Here is an 18,976-nt window from a genome sequence, read left to right on the forward strand (position 1 = left end):
GGTGCCGGGAAGCTGTTATTCTAGAAATGGCTTCAGGCTTTGCCAGCACCCACCTCCCCTTTTCCCTCCCTGTCTCCACATCAGTTTGTTTACTGCGCTGCACAGCCCCAGGCCTGACACCCAAGAACCTCCCTGTGTTGAGCCCTAGGCTGCCGGCTGTCTTGGGTGTATTATGAGAGGCGTGAAAAAAATGTGAACTTTCTTGATTTCTTTATTTGGATTACTCGGATTTTCATTTTTCAATCTGAAACGAGACTCGAATGGAAAAAGGCTTTTCGTTGCACAGTGTGGCTGAAACACAAGCCAGTCGGGAGAGTGACGCGGGCCACCTCTTTGACTTCAGCCGTGAAAATTGTGTTTCACTTTTTTTTCTGGCAGCATTACACATCTTACTGAGAAACATCCTACCTGTTTCAAACACTGAGAAAATAATTTCCCCAGAATAGTATTAAATACTTATTGGTTCTCATACTGTGGACAAAAGCGGGTTGTCTTGATGAGTTTTCCAACCAATAATAAAATACACATTTACCAGCTTTCTTTTGTGGTTGCCATAAGAGATACTGTGAAAACTGAACATAAAGTTAGGGACTTTTATCTTTTTAATGTTTTTTGTTAATCATCTCTTAGAAACCTGCAAAACAAAGACAGGGTAGGGGAAATGCCGTGTGTTTTCAGGTTGGGTTTGATCAAATGTATACATTAATAATGGACTTTTTTCCTTTCTTTTTAAAAGATTCACTTACAGAGGAAAAGAGAGAGGTCTCCTATCTGTTGGTTCACTCCTCAAGCAGCCCAAACTGCTCCAACAGGCCGAAGCCAGGAGCCAGGAGCTCCTTCCTCGTCTCCCACGTGGGTGGAGGGGCCCAAGCAGTCGGCCGTCCTGTGCTGCTTTTTCAGGTGTGCCAGTAGGGAGCTGGATTGGTCACTGAGTACCTGGGACATCTGGGATGTGAACTGATGCCCACATGGCATGCTGGCATTGCAGGTCGCCACTTAACTTGCTACTCCACAGTGCCAGCCCTGTTAACAATGGATTTCATCAAATCACCTTGCTCGTGCCTTCACATAAATGTATTCTCCAGGACAAACCTTTCTTTGATATGATATACTACACACAGCCAACTTAAAAATGAAAACACCTGGGGCAGGTGCAGTGGCACATCAGGCTAACAATCCTCTGCCCCATGGTGCCAGGATCCCATATGGGTGCTGGGTCTGTGCCCTGTGGCTGCTCCACTTTGATCCAGCTCTCTGCTTAGGGTCTGGGAAGGCAGTGGAGAATGGCCCCCAAGTCCTTGGGCCCCTGCATCCAAGTAGGAGATCTGGAAGAAGCTACTGGTTCTCAGTTTCCAATCACTTCAGCTCTGGCTGTTGTGGCCATCTGGGGAGTGAATCAGCTGATTGAAGAGATTCTCTCTCTGCCGTCCTCTCTTTGTAAAAATCCATCTCTTAAATAAAAACAAATCTTTTTAAAAAGTTATGAAAACACCGACACTTGATTTTGAGAGTTTTAAGAGAATCCCACTGACCTTTTTTTCGAGTAACCCAGAGGTTATTTCTGACAGCCCATGGCAGTCAACCCTGGAAAAGCATGCCCTCTATTTCAGGGATGCCACACAGGCTTCAAACCGTGTGTCAGTGCCAGTCTGCTAAAAAGGGCTGACTGCATGTGAGCTGAGGAGGAGTCTGAGCCTGTGGCTGGGTGCAGGGGAAAGAGCGCTGGGCATGAGGACTGCACTGGGAGAAGGAAGAGAATACGCAGCACCTGAGCCATGTATGGTTATTCCTGGAGAACAGCATAAGACAGCACCAAAGAGTGCAAAAACAGGGGTGTGAGCAGTGCACCCCCAGAAGAGTGAGTGGGTAGTTATCTTGAAGCATCCAGGAATTCGACGGGCACTCATATGGCATACCAGCATGGCGGGTGGCAACTTATCCCGCTGCACCACAACACCACGCCCCTGGTGCCTCCTCTTCTGATCCAACGCCCTGCTAATGTGCTTAGGAAGTAGTGGGAACTGAGCAATGCGCTTGGGCCCTTGCCACCCACACAGGAGGCCTGCGTAGAGCTGCAGGCTCCTGGCCTCAGCCTGCCCCAGCCTGGCTATCTGGGAAGTGAACCAGTGGATGCAAGATTCTTTCTCCATCTTACCTTTTTCTGTCACTCAGCATTACAAGTAAATAAACTTTTTTTTAAAGGGCTGTTGTAGTAGAAATACCAACATACACATACATACACATGTGTACACACGGAGAGATCGTGGTGGTTTTAACCGTTAGGAAATGAGGGTGCTGCGGTGGGTCTGCGAGGCTGTGGGTCTGCGAGGCTGTGGCTCGCTCGGCCACGCCGAGGTCCACAGAATGCCCTCAAATGGTTCCTGCTGCTCTGGTGGCTGCGGGTGGGATGCAGCACAGCAGCACTTGGCTGGGTGCAAGGGGGCAAGAAGTTCCGTGCAAACGCAAAGGCAGGACTCGAAGCCCTGAGTCGAAATAGAGACATCAGGGCTCAGGAGGAGGAGGGGCATAACACTGCGCAGGAAGGATCCAGAAGATGCGACCACTGATCTGCCATGGAAAACGGAAAAGAGGGGAGGGAGGGAGAGGAGAGAGGGGAGGGAGAGGAGAGAGGGGAGGGAGAGAAGAGAGAGGGGAGGATGAAGAAGGCGCTAACTGACACAGGCATGCTACAGGGGAACAGGCGTCCGTGTGAGCAGATGATTTTCCTGAGAGAACAAGGACAGGGCAAAAGCCCAAATGGTGGGGGAATATGTTTTCTTAAAAGCCGTCGATGGGACCTGCATGGAGCGGGAAGACACGCACAGCGCAGAGTCAGAGAAGGCAACGCAGAGACCGCCCGCAAGGAAAGAGAAGACCCCGGCATTAGCAACAAGAAAACTCCATCACTGATTAGGAGTCGTGCCAGGGAACAGGTGGCAGCAGAGAAGCCAAGTGGGCGAGCAGAGCAAGCGGTAGGAGAGAGCGGGGACACACACTTCCAGGCTGGACGCAGGCCGCTGGAGATCCTGTCTGAACGACAGGTGTCCCATTAGATGCCCAGCCAAACTCCACAAGCAACAGGACACAGGGCAGTCGCTGCTTTTTCCTGTCACGTGTCTCAAGAATCTCTGATCTCCTGGGGGTGTCAACCGTGTCTCCTCACTTGCTCTTGGCGGGATTCCTACGTCCTCCCAGAGTGCTCGAGTTCCTTCCCCTCCCGCACTGGCTTTGAGGAAGAGAGGGATTTATATCAAGGTCTGTGCGTGCCCGAGCAGCTCAAAATTAACCTTGGCAGCATCTTCCTCTCCGACACAAAGCATTATCCTGATGGTCAACTGTATTTTGCTTGTAGTTTCCCACATTCACACTTGCATTCTCAGTAACAGTTACACTAGTATGGTACATTTCTGAAAACTAAAACAAATTTTAAATTTCAAGTCAAAGGCAGCTTTATATTTAACACTGGGGTTGACATAATCTGTAGTCATTCAGTAGAATCAAATCAATTTCAAGTGGAGATGGCCACTTGAAGCATCATTCTCTCTCTTTTTTAAAAAGATTTACTTATTTTTATTGGAAATGCAGATATACAGAGACAAGGAGAGACAGAGAGGAAGATCTTCTGTCTGATGATTCACTCTCCAAGTGGCTGCAATGGCTGGAGCTGAGCTGGTCTGAAGCCAGGAGCCAGGAGCCTCTGGGTCTCCCATGCAGGTGCAGGGTCCCAAGGCTTAGGGTCGTCCTCGACTGCTTTCCCAAGCCACAAGCAGGGAGCGGGATGGGAAACAAGACCTTTAGGACATGAACAGGCACTCAAATGTGATCCCGGTGCATGCTGGGCAAGGACTTTAGCTGCTAGGCCATGGCATTGGGCCCCTGAAACATCAAAAAGCGGTTTACCAAGGAGAATTTTGAATTACGAACTGCTTGGTTGCAGGATAGAAATAGCTATTGGTGCTTTTATTTTAGATTTAAAGCCTATCTTAAAGGTGTAGTGGGGGCTGGCATGGTGAGCAGGTTATTCTCTGCCTGCAGCACCAGCACCCCATAAGGGCACCAGCTCATGTCCCATCTGCTCCACTTCCCTTGCAGCTTTGTGGCCTGGGAAGATGGCAGAGGATGGCCTAAAGCCTTGGGGCTCCTGCGTGGGAGACCTGGAAGAGCTCCTGGCTTCCAGCTTCGGATCAGCTCAGTTCCAGCTGTTATTGCCATTTAGGGAGTGAACCAGAGGATGGAAAATCTCTCTCTATCTTAAATCTGTCTTTTAGATAAAAATAAATAAGGCTTTGGAGAAGTGTATTTATACCAGCATCCTTGAATGTTCAAGTTCCTTACAGAAATTTCTGTAGAACCTAGGCACATCCTAACATATTTTTAAAGTATCTCTAGGTTAGTGTATTGTTCTCTACGTAAACAGTTGCAATACTTTATCATTTAGGGAATAAAGGCAAGAAAGATGCATCTACACATGTTCAGTTCATGTTTATTTTCCCCTGAACATTTTCCATCACGGTAGGCTGGATCCATAGACATGCAACCTGTAGCTATGCAGCGCCAGCTGTGGCGTCCCATGTTTGAATGCAGACTCGCGGGACGGGAACACCTGAGAACACAGTTTTCCTGTGTTTGTTCACGAGCAGAGAGGTTTATGATCATGAGCATGTCAGCTGTAAACTGTCACACTGAGTGTGAGTGTGGGGTGGGGGATGTTGATGCTCAGAGTAAGAAGTACAGAGAAAGGGAAAATAACAGTGACAGGGAAAAAAATCACAGACCAGGAAGAGATTTCCAGGTAGTATGTGACCCTCTGGCCCCTAGACAATTTCTAACCCACCTTCTCATGGTCACCCCGAGAAAACCTTCCAGTTAGACACCTTAACCCTACCCTAACTTTCATAACTATTAATTTTGTCATGCGTTATTTCCTTAGTTGCAACACTTGATAATCACATTCAGTTTTAGCAATACAAATTGTATAAAATAATTTTGCCCAGTGGCTCTAAGTCTTTCCAATGATTATAGCACACACAAGACAAGCGCTGTTTTGACACTTGGTAGGCAGTAAAGCCAGTTAGATTGCGGGGCAATATGGGGGACAGAAGCCAACACCACATCAGGTATGTGGAAAGAACTCTCACCCTTGGAACTCAGGGCAGGCCCAGTGCACTGCTCTGGCCTCAGGTGTCTGTGCGCCTTAGTGCGTGGGGCATCCCTGGAGGACTGCCAGTAGCACGATCCCCAACCACCCCTATGATGTCACTACTAAGCAATGTCTGCTTGAGAGAAAGGAGGACATGGACGGATGCACGCACACACGGTCTCCACTAGTCCGCTTCCCAAGTGTTTGCAATCACCAAGGCTTGGTCGGGGGAAGTGAAGAGCCAGCAATTTCGTCTGGTTCCCCCATGCAGGTGTAGAGTGCCGACTGCTTGAGCCATTGTCGACTACTTCCCAGAAAATGCATTCACGGGAAGCTAGAATTACAAGTTGAACTGAGACTTAGACTCAGTGTGTGCCAAATAAATGCATGCCCCTGAATAGCAGCAATTTCGAAGTATATACTTTAATGGCAGATGAGATCCACGATTATTAAAGAAATGAAGCAGGGCTGGCACAGTGGCATAACAGCCTAATCCTTCACCTGCAGTGCTGGCATCGCATATGGGTGCCGGTTTGACTCCCGGACGCTCCACTTCTAGCTCCCAGCTTCTGATATGGGGAGGAAGGAGAGGATGGCCTAGGTTATTGGGCCCCTGCATCCATGTGGGAGAAAAGCAGGAAGCTCCTGGCTTTGCATGGGCTCAGTTCTGGCCACTGTGGCCTTTTGGGGAATGAATCAGTGGGCGGAAAATATTTTTCTCTCTGTAAAATGATTTTCAAATAAAAATAAAATCTATTTTATTTAAAAGATTATTTTTATTGGAAAGTCAGGTATACAGAGAGGAGGAGAGACAGAGAGGAAGATCTTCCATCCATTGATTCACTCTCCAAGTGACTACAATGGCCAGAGCTGAGCCAATCTGAAGCTAGGAGCCTGGTGCCTCTTCTGGGTCTCCCACACAGGTGCAGGGTCCTAATGCTTACGGCCATCCTCGACTACTTTCCCAGGCCACAAGCAGGGAGCAGGAAGGGAAGCGGGGCCACCAGGACTAGAACTGGTGCCCATATGGGATCCTGGTGTGTTTACAGTGGGGACTTTAGCAGCTAGGCTACTGTGCCGGGCCCAAATATCTTTTTTTTAAAGGAATGAGCCCATGAATTAATGTCTGGAAACAGCATCCTGTTTGGGGAGGGGGAGAAGTATCAAAGATCCCATGATTTTTTTTTTCAGTCTCAAGGAGAGAAGGGCTGGGTGTGTATGTTTGCTGAGAAAACTATCTCTGATAGAAGGCTGGCTTTTCAGAGGGCACGGTGGTGACCGGGGGCGGCTGGTAAGTTTCTCCCTTTGGACATCTTTAAAAATAGTTTAAGCTCTCGTCTGTCACTAATGATTTGGGGGTAAGTCTCATTTGCCTGGGAAGTGAGCTTTCAAGGGCTTTGGGGGGTCATAAGAACTTGGGCCCAAAGGCCATGGGACAGGAATAGCAGTGGGCAAGTGGCTGCCCCGGCCTCATTCTGGCACAAGAGCATCACACTGCCTGTGGAGCTCATGAACTGACTCAGGTGTGGTATGGCCCAGAGTGGCACCCTCCTCGCCCCATTGCTCCAGCTGCAGCTGGTTTCCAGGCACAGGGCAGGATGACACTGCCCAGGACAGCTGACCTATGCAGCTGTCATGGCAGAACGTCCAGGGGACCGTGGTGGGGTGTAGAGCTTCTGTGTGCATCTGAGCCTCACGGAGGGCTTGCTAAGTGGCAGACAAATGCAGTGGTAGGAGGTGGGCTGAGGCATCTGCAAGTCTAACCAGCTTGCAGATGCTGCTGATGCGGCACATCTGGGGACCACACTTGAGGAACAACTGCTCTAAAAACGTGCCTGATCAGTGTGATGGAAGGTCACCGTGAGAACTGTTCTCTGCTGCTGCGCATGTCAACGCGGCTGGGCCGCAGCCTACATTAATTCAGAGAGAAGCCAGTTTATCAAAACACACTGTTCCCCGCTTGACAAGTGATTTCCAGAAATCCTTAGTTAGCATTTAGTCACAGCTCTCGCTCTTCAGAGCAATTAACGAGACTTATTGAATTCTTGGGGGTTTCTCAGGGACTGTTCAGAGTAGAAAGTATTCTTCACATACAACAAAAGGTACAAAGCCATGAAGGCAAGACTCTGGACTCACATTAGGGCAGACGCCAAGGAGAGAGAGCTGCCAAGACCGGGGGTCATGGTTGAGATGGATGGCTTTTCATAAAAGCTCTCAGTCTTCCTGAACCAGCAGCAAACCAGTCAAGCCCATGCCATCGAGAGATGTGATGGGCACACATTAACCTCGCCATGCCTGCTGCTTCTGGGGGAGCCGACTGCAACACGGTTACTGGAAGGCAACTGGTCAACCTGACTCAAGATGAAACCTGACCCAGACATTCTATGCTTAATAGCTTTTTATTTTTTTAAATTTATTTCATGAGGGAGAAATAAACATCTACACAAAGAGAAATAGACACACTTGCCATCCACTGATTCACTCTTCACAAATGCCCAGGACCTGGGAACTTAGTTTAGGCTTCCCATGTTTGTGGCAGACACCTGCTGCCTCCCAGGGTGCACGTGAGCTGGCAGACAGACTCGGGGATGCCACCGGGACCTGAAGCCAGGCACTCCGTCACGGGAAGAGGGCGCCCAGGCAATGCATTAAGTGCTGCACCCAACACCCACCCCATGGGCAGTGGCTTAATCTAAGCAAGTCATCAGGCCAGCTGCAAAAAGTTTAAAAGGGATGCTTTTCTTTCTCCTTTTGGTATCCTTACGATAGATGACAAAAAACATAGTGCTTTTGTTAATAAGAAGTTGAAATTTTTGTTTTTAATTGAAAGACTAAATTGCAAATGTGTAAGAGTCTTCAAATTGACTGGTTGTTAAGTATTTCAGGGCCTGTGTGTTCATTCTGAATTTGCAGAGCAGTCTCCGTGGACACTATGGTGCAAGGGGGTGGGAGCACAGGAAGCCGTGTTGGGAACTCGGCTCTACTTCCATGACTGTGCGGCCAGCTACTTGGCTTCTCATTTGGAAAATGGATATGCTAATATAGCAGCCACTTTGTAGAGCTGTTGTGAGAGTTACCCATGATGATTCAGTGCCATACTGTCATTCTGAGGCTGGCTGCTCTCACAAAGCCCTCTTAAAAACATTAGCTGACAAAAGAGAGAAGTAACATCAAAACCCAGGAGTGTATCTGCATGTCCTAGGCTTCAGGTTATCACAACAGCACGGTCCGCTGAAGCAACAGTGACCGACTCAACATATGGAGAGGAAAGTAGGTGTTGAAAAGGAAAGGAGCCCGTGAAATCTGGCAGTGCTAGGGAGTCACTGAGGGTGTTCAACGTGAGAAAATCCAGGACATGGGCAATGAAAACACAAGGCAAAAATGGAGGGAGCTGGGGAAGGCAGGCGACCTGGGGTAAGACGCTTGGTCCTGGTCAGTCCTCCTGGGACTGGGAGCCTGGGAGCACGCAGGGGAAAAGGTACCGTCGGCCAGGACTGGCAGTGGGAGCTGGAATGTGACTGTTTCTGTATATTGCTGTTTTCTCTCTCTCTCTCTCTCTCTCTCTCTCTCTCTCTCTCACACACACACACACACACACACGGACACATAGAATCTGACTGGTATTTACTATGGCTTGTGTAGGATTTGGGAGAGAGAGAAAGACAAAATATATTTTATTCTTTCCTAAAACTTAGCAAAAACTTTTTTTTAATTGTAGGGTTTTGTACCCAGCCTGGTGCCCAAGAAGTAATTCCTGAGTTTATTTCTGAAGACAATGATGCCTAACATGAAGCCTTTGTGTAGGGACAGAAGGAACTTAAACAGAATTTCAGCGTCAGTCTCTCCTAAGGGGAACGAGGCTGTTTGAACACTTCTAATTTTCAGAGCTAACTTTTCTTCAAAGCTTTCTGAACCTTTCCCCACCATGGTTTCCTTAAAATCACAGAGAGAGAGAGAAAGGAAAAGATAGACTTCACAGTTGAGCTAGGGCAGAGCTTGTTAATGGGAATCTATAGATTTGATGATGAACACTTCAGAAATGATCTCTGACCGAGAGACCTGGGGAGACCTGTGAACCTACCTACATCTTCAGAAAATAAAGACCCCCAAATGCAAGTAAACTACAAGATCTGCTCATTGCTAATTTAAAAATAGTATTCTTGTCTTACATTAGGAAGGAAGATTTTTATCTCACCCTAGCTGAACATACACATTTTGTTCTTTTTTTGAGCGAACCCTCTCAGCACAAACACCTGTGAATGATAGGAACTGTGGGATTTGAGAACGCAAGCGCACAAAGAGCGCTAAACTGAATATAATGGCCGCTTACAGTGGCAGATGTTTCCTAATGCTAGACTTAATTAGGGAAGTGATGGAGTACTGTGTATGAGTGATAATTAAACCCTGGGGCGAGACTCAGACATGGGGGTGGGGATGGGCAGGCCAAGGGAGGCAATAACAAACAGTAGAATCTCACTGGACCTGAGCAAATTGTATCACATGCCTTGGAATCTTTCAAGTGGGAGCAACCCATAACAACAAGAAACAAACCAAACTACTGAAAGGCCAGAGCATCATCTTCACTACTTGGTAAAATTCAGTCCTTTGTGCACATTGCTTAAGAACCAATTCTCAATCAATCTGGGAACAAATCACATCCCTAAGCTATACGACCGAAAAGCCATACAAAGCCCAAGTACTGTGGCAAGGTAAGCTAAGCCTCTAGCTGCACTGCTGGCATCCCATAGCAGCACCACTTTGTGTCCCAGCTACTCCACTTCTGATCCAGCTTCCTGCTACTGTGCCTGGGAAAGCAGTGGGAGATAGCTCGGGTCTTTGAGTGCCTACATTCACATGGGAGACATGGAAGAAGCTCCTGGCTCCTGGCTCCTGGCTCCTGGCTCAGCACTGGCCCAGCTCTGGCCTTCGAGGTCACTTGGGGAGTGAACCAGCAGAAGGGAGAGCTCTTTTTACTCTGTCTCTCCTTTGCTCTAGCTCTGCCTTTCAAAAAAAAATCTTTCAAAAAAACCCAATTATAACATTTTACCAAGAGCGTCTCTTCATTTTCCCCTTCTTTTGCCAATAGCTTATTCTTTTTTTTTTAAAGAAAAGACCTATCATATTTTCATTGGAAAGGTAAATCAGATCTACAGATAAGATTTTCCATCCACTGGGTCATTCCCCAAATGGCCACAATGGCTGGAGTTAGGCCGATCTGAAATCAGGAGCTTATTCCAGGTCTCCCAAGTGAGTGCAGGTTCCAAGGCTTTGGACCATCCTCTACTGTTTTCCCAGGCCACAGGCAGGGAGCTGGATGGGAAGCGGAGCAGCCAGGACACAGCCAGCACTCATATGGGATCCCAGTGCTTGGAAAGTGAGGATTTAGACACTGAGCCATCTTATCGGGCCTTTGACAACAGCTTTTTAAAGCTTGAAATAAAACAACGGAGTGGAATTCTATGGTTCTAAAATTGTCTTACATACTGTGAACACACAAAAGCAGAGTTATAAGTGGAACACTGGATTTATAATTGGAGAAAACATATTTAAAAATCCAAAAACAAACCTATCCATGAATCCACCTGTTTCTCAAACCTCTGGAGTAAAGGCCAACATGTTTAGATATCTCTGAACTAGGCAATTCCCTTTTATCATGTTATCCAAGCAGCACAGCAACTTGCTAAGGTAGTTACCAAACATCTGGTGCTGAAGTTCATGAAAAGCACTGAAAAGAAGTTCATGGAATTTGAATATATTTATCTCGATGCAAAACTTTTTAGGGGTCGACATTGTGATCAAGTGGGTTGTTGCTGCTGGCAACACAGCATCCCACACGGGAGGGGGTCTGAGTCGTCCTGCTTCCTGGGAAAACAGTGGATGATGTCTTAAGTTCCTGGGCTCCTGTCACTCATGTGGGAGACACAGATGGAGTTCCAGATTTCTGGCTGCAGGTTAGTTCATCTCTGGCCATTGTGGTCACTGGGAAAGTGAACCAGCTGATGGGAGATTCTTTTTTTCCCTCCCTTATTTTCTTATCCTGCCTTTCAAACAAATTAGTTTTTGAAAATGTTTTGAAATTTACATATACAAGAGTTCTAAAAGTTCATTGAAGGGCTGGTGCAGTGTTGTAATAGGCTGATTCTCTGTCTGCTAGCAATGGCATCCCATAGGAGCACTGGCTTGTGTCCTGGCTGTGCCAGTTATCAATCTAGTTCCCTACTTATGGCTTGGGAAAGCAGCAGAGGATGGCTCAAGTCCTTGGGCCCCTGTACCACATGGGAGACCTGGAGGAAGCTCCTGGCTCCTGGCTTTGGACTGGCTTGGCTGTGGCTGTGGCAGTCATTTGAGGAGTAAACCAGAGGATGGAAGATTCTCTCTCTTTCTAACTCTGACTTTTCAAGTAAAACAAATCTTCCCCCTCCCCCCCGCTGAAAAAAAAGGAAGTAAATTTTATCCAAAACATGTATTAGAAACATACTTGCATGGATTTCAACTTCTTGCATTAAAATAAACTTTTATCTTTGGATTTCATTTTCCACACCTCTGTGAATGCCATTTGTACAATACTGCGTGGTCCCCGCCCGCCAGGGTATATGGATAACCTGTGCAATGTCTGGCAAGGAAAAAAAGCAAAGATCCTCTTCTCTGGAGCACAAAGTCAGGGGTAGCCGGCACAGAGCATTCCAGAACTAATGCTCCCCTCAGGAAGCCTTTGGAGAAAAATGTGTAGCTCTGAGCACAGACTGAGCTGGAAAGCCCAAGCAGCTCTAATTGAAAGTCTTCAGACCCAGCGGCCACCTCTGACAACTCTCTGTCAGGGGGTTTGGTTTGAATTTAAAATTGAAATGTCTGTAAAACTCCCATGATAAATGAAGCAAGCAGCCAAGTTACACTACACCAAGGAGCAAAACACTTAATACAGATGATTCTCTCTAGGGGCCAGTGTGGTGGCATCGCACTTTAAGCTGCTGCCTGTGATACCAGCACAGAGCACTGGTCCAGGTGAGTCCCAGCTGCTTCCTCTGGCTTCCTGCTGATGCACCTAGAGAGGCATGGCTGTTGACTCAAGGGCCTGGCTTCCTGTCACCCGCATGGAAGAACTCGATGGACTCTCGGACCCTGCCTTGGGCTTGGCCCAACTCAGGATATTGTGGCTATTTGGTGATGGATCAGTGGATGGAGGACTCATTGATTCTCTCTCTCTCTCTGTTTCACCTTTCTAAATAAACAAAAATAACTCCTTTTTTCTATAAAAAGAAACTATTCTACTTAAATGAGCACTTCAATATTAAAATCATAGCAACCTCAGGCTTTCATGAAAGGAAACCCCAGAAGATAAGGCATAAACTATAGCGTTACTTAATGATAAGATCATCAGAGTTTAACATAAGTTTGTGCTTCACTGCACACAATTCAAAGGACATCATTTGCAGTTTGAATCCAAGAAAAAACTTAAGACAAAAATCTGTGTACAAATGTTCCCAACATCTCTGTTATCACTGCCCCATATGGAGGTAACTAAGGTGACCTTTAATGAAAAAAAGATGAATAAACAAACTGTGGCATGTTCACATAATAGAGTATTGTTCAGAAAAACAGGTCATATGCCATGAAAAAACATGGAGGAATGGAAGAAGCCATTCTGACAAGGTTACGACAGACTGGGATTCCCACCATGTGGCCACAGAGACAGTGGAAAGATCAGTGTTGGGTTTAGCAGGAGGCAGGGACGAAGGAGGAAGAATAAGTCGAGGTGGGGCAACTTTCAGGGTGTGAAATTAGCCTACATGACACTACACCGGTGGACATGTGGGTTGTTGTTAGCTTGTCCAAGTTCTTAGAATATATGGCACCAAAAGTCAAGCCCAGTGTGTGCTCTGGTCCCTGGGTGGGGACGATGTGCCAGTATAGACTCATGAATGAACGCATGTGCCACTCTGGTGGGGGATGTTGCCAGGGGAAGGGGCTGTACCTGTGTGTGGGGAAGGGTGGCCTCTGGACCTTTCCTTCAATTTTTTGATAAGCCTATGCATTTAAAGTATGTTTATAAAATAAAGTCTTTAGTTCAAAAAAGTCTGAAGACCATTTGAAGGGGAAAATGAGTTATCTGAGCAAAGAAAAAAGTGATTCTATATTTCAGAATGATGTGAATTAAGATATCATTCAACAGATTTTTAAGCAAAAAAAAATGTTTAATAAAGCACTGGGAAATTACTATAAAATTATCCTTTGTTTCAGAAACAGAGGGACAGGACCAGTTAGGTGTCTGGCACAGCAGCCAAGTTTGGGATGCCGGCTTCCGACATCCAAGTGTCTGGGTTCAAGACCTGGCTCTGCTCCCACTCCAGCCTCCTGTTTGTGCACACCCTGGAAGGCAGCAGGTGATGGCTCAAGGACGTGGCTTTCTGCCACCTGTGAGGGAGACTCAGCCTGAGTTTCTGGCTACTGGTTTCAGCCTGGCCCAGCCCTGTCTGCTGTAAGTCTTGGAAATGAACCTGTGCATGGGAGCTCTGTCTCTTTCTGCCTTTCAAATAAAAGCATTTAACTCACTGTGACTACCAAACCCTCCCAAATGTTTCTGCAGAGAGAGGAAAACCAGTGTCTTTTGGAACAAAAGTGAATTGTGAAAGTTAAGTCCAAAGACGCAATCAACTCTTTGACGTATGTTGACATTTTGCAGTATATCTCACATGACTAGGAGAATATATACTGAAAAAGTGTAGTACTAATTTTAGAGTCCTCAGAGGTTCCTAAAGCCATTTATAAATGATCCTTTTCTTTCATCTATTTGAAACCTGAGGGACAATAAATGTTCCATCAGCACTTTAGAGAAATGGTCTAGCCAGGGATTCATGGTGTTGTTGGTGGAGTCGGCCTGGGTTCCACACCTGGCTTCACAGAGCTATTAGGTGAGAAGAAGAAATCAAAGGAATGCATATTGGAGAGGAAGAAATCTAATCATCTTTGTGGATGACATGATTTACCATGTAGGGAAACCAGAAGACTCAACTAAGAGACTGCTGGAACTCATTAGGGAGTTTGGCGAGGTCTCAGGATACAAAATTAACACACAAAATTAACCAATGGCCTTGGCATATACCAACGATTCCAGGCTGAGAAAGAGCTGGAAAGATCAGTCCCACTCACCATAGTGGCCAAAACTTCAAATACCTTGAAATAAACCTAACTAAGGGCATGAGGGAGCTCTCCAAGAAGAACTATAAAACATTAAAGAAAGAAATAGAAGACAACATCAAATCATGGAAAAATCTGCCATGTTTGGATGGGTAGAATCAACACAATCAGAATGTCCATATCACCAACAGTAATGTACAGTTTCAATGCGATTCTAATAAAAATCTCAATAACGTTCTTCTCAGAGCTAAAAAAAATGTGCTAAAATTCTTATGGAATGCAAGAGATCTTGAATAACATAAACAAGCTTAAACAACAAAAACAAAGATGGAGGTATCACAATACCAGACTTCAAGATATACTATAGGGCAGTGGGAAAAACAGCCTGGAACAGGCACGAAAACAGACCTGAAAGTCAACGGGACAGAAAAGACATCCAGAAATGAACCTACACACCTATAACCAACTAATTTCTGACAAAAGAACCAACCAAAATCAAACCAGAGAGAAAGGACAGTCTCTACCAAATGGTACTGGGAAAATTAGACAATGCCTACAGAACAAAGAAATAAGACCCCTAGCTTTCACCTTTTACAAAAATCAATGTTTACATGCAGGATATAATGTATGACCTATCTCCATCAAATTACTAGACGAAAACATTTGTAATACTCAGACACAAGTGTGGGCAATGGTCGTAGAGAATACTTCACCTCCTCTCAAAGCACAGGCAATTAAATATGAACAAATGAAACTACATCAAGCTTAGAAGCTTATGTAATGCAAAGGGAATTGTCAATAAAGTGAAGATATAACCAACAGAATTGGAGAAAATATTTGCAGATCTCATAGCAGATAGAGAACTAATATCCAGGATTTACAAAGAACTCCAGAAACTTAACAGCAAAACAAGTAGCCCAATTAAGAAATGAGCAAAGGGCACAAACAGATGTCTTTCAAAAGATGAAATTCAAGGGGCTGGTGCCATGGCTCAACAGGCTAATCCTCTACCAGCAGTGCCAGCATCCATATGGGTGCTGGTTCATGTCCCAGCTGCTCCACTTCCCATCCAGCTCCCTGCTTGTGGCCTGGGAAAGCAGTGGAGGATGGCCCAAGTTCTTGGGCACTTGTACCAGTGCAGGAGACCTGGATGAAGTGCCTGGCTCCTGGCTTCAGACTGGCACAGCTCTGGCTATTAAGGCCATGTGGGGAGTGAACCAGCAGATGAAAGATATCTTTCTCTCTCTCACTGTTTCTCCTTCTCTCTGCAAATCTGTCTTTCCAACAATAATAAACAAAGATTTTTTTTAAAAAAAAGATGAGATTTGAAAGACCAATAAATACATGAAAAAATGTTCAGGTCCTCTAGCTATTAGGGAAATGCAAATAAAAACCACATTGAGGTTCCACCTAGTGAGAATGGCCTACGTACAAAGAAATCAACAACTAATTGCTAGCAAGCATGTGAAAGGTATCCTAAAACACTGGTTGGTGGAAATGTAAACTAGTGCAACCACTTTGGAAGTCAGGATGATGAGTGTTCAGACAACCGAGAACTGACTCGCCATCTGACCCAGCCACTGCACTCCTGAGAATATACCCAGATGAAATCAAATCTGTATTTGAGAGAGCGACCTACAATCCTCTGTTCACAGCAGCACAATTCACAACAGCAAAGTCACAGAAACAACCCAGATGTCCATCAACAGAGGAATGGATAAAGAAAGTGCGCTAATCTGCTCTATGAAATACTACTTAGCCAAAAAAAGGGAACAAAATCCTACTATTTCTAACAAAATGGTCCCAGCTGGAAACCATTTGGTTTAGAGATGTAAGCCAGTCTCAGAAGAACAAATATCATATGTACAACAAGACAGCACAGTGTGCAAAGAACATATATATGAACTGGATAAGGGGAACTAGCATATCAGGGCGTAAATGTACAGCGTGTGCCTCCGTTCCAGAGAAAAGTAGGATTCTCAATGAAACTTATAAATATACTTATAGGGAGAATCAAGGTGGCGGAATAGGGTAAGAACACGTTTAAACAGATGGAAAAGCATTTAATCAGGATGAAACAGAGAGGACATACTTCAGCAAATAGGAAGGGACAGAACAACAGCAGAGGGGTACCTGGAGACTGACACAGGAAAGCAGCAGGCACAGCGGTGTGGTATTGCAGTGACTGATACTCCAGCAGCATTCAGCTAATGGCGATCTGAACTCTACCACCAGCTGGAACTCCAGCAGCAACCAGATGGGAAGGGACTTTCACTGGGAGCTTGGGAGGTGAACCCAGACAAAGAACTGTCTGTCCTGCTGGTCCATTTGATTTGACCAGGAGCAGAGACAGAGCAGCACATCCCAGATGGGCAGTGCGAGAATAGGGTGGATTTCACAGCCCAGTCAGCCCCCTAGAGCTGAATTGGGCACCATTTTGCGAAAGGAGAAAAGGGCAAGGGAAGGGACGGAGCATGCGCTGAGCTGGGAGTGAGCTCATTTCTGACTTGGTGAACTGCAGCAACATGGCATTCTACAGGTTCCACCAGGGGCAGGTCTGGGTAGCCCTTGGATCTGACGGCCAGCAGATCAAGAACTGTGTGGTGGTACGTCAGGCGCCGTTTTGTACACTGTGGCAATAGCTTTGGGACTGCAGGGGACAACAGTGAACTGCGCATGTGCTGAGCTCACGAGAACTCACTGAGTTCACTGGATTGCGCTGGTTCCGCAGGAAAATAATACTGACTGTGGCATTGTATGGGTCAAAATAGGTCCGTGTGGCACCCAGACCTAATGTCCAACAGGTTCCAACAAGATCAGCGCCACCAACAACTTAATTATATAGGACACCTGGTGTCTCTCTAATCTGGGACCTGCTCCAATTGGAAGTGCAAGAAACGTTGCAGAGACAATGGTGCAGCCTCAGCACAGTATCACAGGAGGTGGAGAGTGGTGAGCTAAGAGCTGGGGCTGTGGAGACCGTGGTGGAAATCTAACATAAGAACCCAGACCTGGAACTTGCTGGAGGGAGTGGCAAAAGTGGCTGCAAGCCAAGAGTTGTGTACCAACTGCAATAAGTAAAATCGCATTGTAGACCTGTGGGTGACACAGCTTAGAAACCTGCCCCAAGGAGAAGACTCTGCTAACCAGAAGTACAATGACCAACAGCAAAAGAAGAGACAAAGGCACAATGAAGATTACTGAAAACTCCCCTGCAAAGGAGCAAAACCCTATGCCAACCTCAGAGTTAACTGAGGAAGACATTGAGAAAATGGGGGACACAGAATCCATAAGGCTCATTTTAAAGATTCTGATCAAAAATGAGAAGCTCATGAAAGATTCAAAGAATTGAAGGAAGCAATGTATCAAATCAAGGCTGATATATCAGAAATTAAGAACACAGTAGAGCAAATAAAAGTACAATGCAGAATCCCAAACTAGAATGAAGCAAGCAGAAGAAAGAATCTCAGAATTGGAAGCTATTTCCTGTCACCAGGGGGAAGCAAACAAAAAGCTGGAAGCAGAGCTGGATCAGGCCAAAAAAGTATTCAAGAATTGAAAGACACTATTAAGAGGCCAAATATAAGAATTATGGGAGTCCCAGAAGGCGCAGAAAGAGAAGCTGAGTTTGCAAATGTATTTAATGAAATAATAAAGGAAAATTTCCCTAATCTAGAGAAAGAATTGGGAAACAAGATCCAGGAAGGGCACAGAACTCCCAATTAGCTTGATCAAAAGTGTTCTTCACCAAGACATATGATTATCAAGCTCTCTTCAATTGAACATAAGGAAAAGATCCTTAAGTGTGCACGTGAAAAAAATCAATTGACATATAAAGGAATGCCAGTTAAACTCACAGGAGATCTGTCACAGAAAAACTCTACAGGCAAGAAGAGAATGGAGTGGCATATTCCAGATTCTAAAAGAAAAAAATTGTCAGCCTAGGATAACATATCCAGCAAAGCTTTCTTTTGTCTTTGAAAATGAAATAAAAATCTTCCACAGCAAAGAAAAGTTAAAAGAATTTGCCTCTTCCAAACCTGCCCTACAAATGATACTTCAAGATGTTCTCTTGACAGAGAAGAGGAATAGCACCTACCAAAACCAAAGGCAAACAGGAACACCATCTCAGTAAAAAGACAACAGAAGACTAAACCAATGAACAACCCATTCCTAAAATGACAGGACCAAAGTATCATCCATACATATTAAACTCTGAATGTAAATGGCTTCAGCTCAATCAAACGTCATATATTCCTAGACTGGATTAAAAAACAAAACCCATTTATTTATTTTCTAGAAGAGACACATTTCATCAACAACAATCAGCACAAACTATAGTGCATGGGTTTTGATGTTTTCTGTTAGTTTCATCTCTTGAAAACACTTTCTTCTGATTAAATCATTCAATCACTCGTGGATCATGCAGTGGCATCATTTTCTTCAAGGTTCTTGATTTTCATTTCTTCAGCCACACGTCAGTCATTTAGTAGCGTGTTATTTAACTTCTTGGTGTTGTTAATTTCTTTTTTCTCCCTGATGTTGATTTTGTCTTGTGGCTCTTCATTTAAGGGGATGTATAGTAGCTGTGTAATGGAGACTGTCACATCTAGTAACATGTCATTTAACTTCATGGCATTGTAAATTTCTATTTTTCTTTCTATTGTTGATTTTGTATCATGGCTTTTCATTTAAGGGGAT

General features: G+C 45.4%; 1 protein-coding gene across 4 annotated transcripts in view; it reads right to left on the bottom strand.

Moving 5' to 3' along the window:
• ANKS1B (ankyrin repeat and sterile alpha motif domain containing 1B) overlaps positions 1 to 18,976 on the bottom strand; it is a 1,050,054-nt gene that overhangs the window by 20,500 nt on the left and 1,010,578 nt on the right. The window lies entirely within an intron of this gene.

This window comes from Ochotona princeps, chromosome 15 (genome assembly GCF_030435755.1).
Source record: "Ochotona princeps isolate mOchPri1 chromosome 15, mOchPri1.hap1, whole genome shotgun sequence".
NCBI classification, from domain to species: Eukaryota; Metazoa; Chordata; class Mammalia; order Lagomorpha; family Ochotonidae; genus Ochotona; species Ochotona princeps.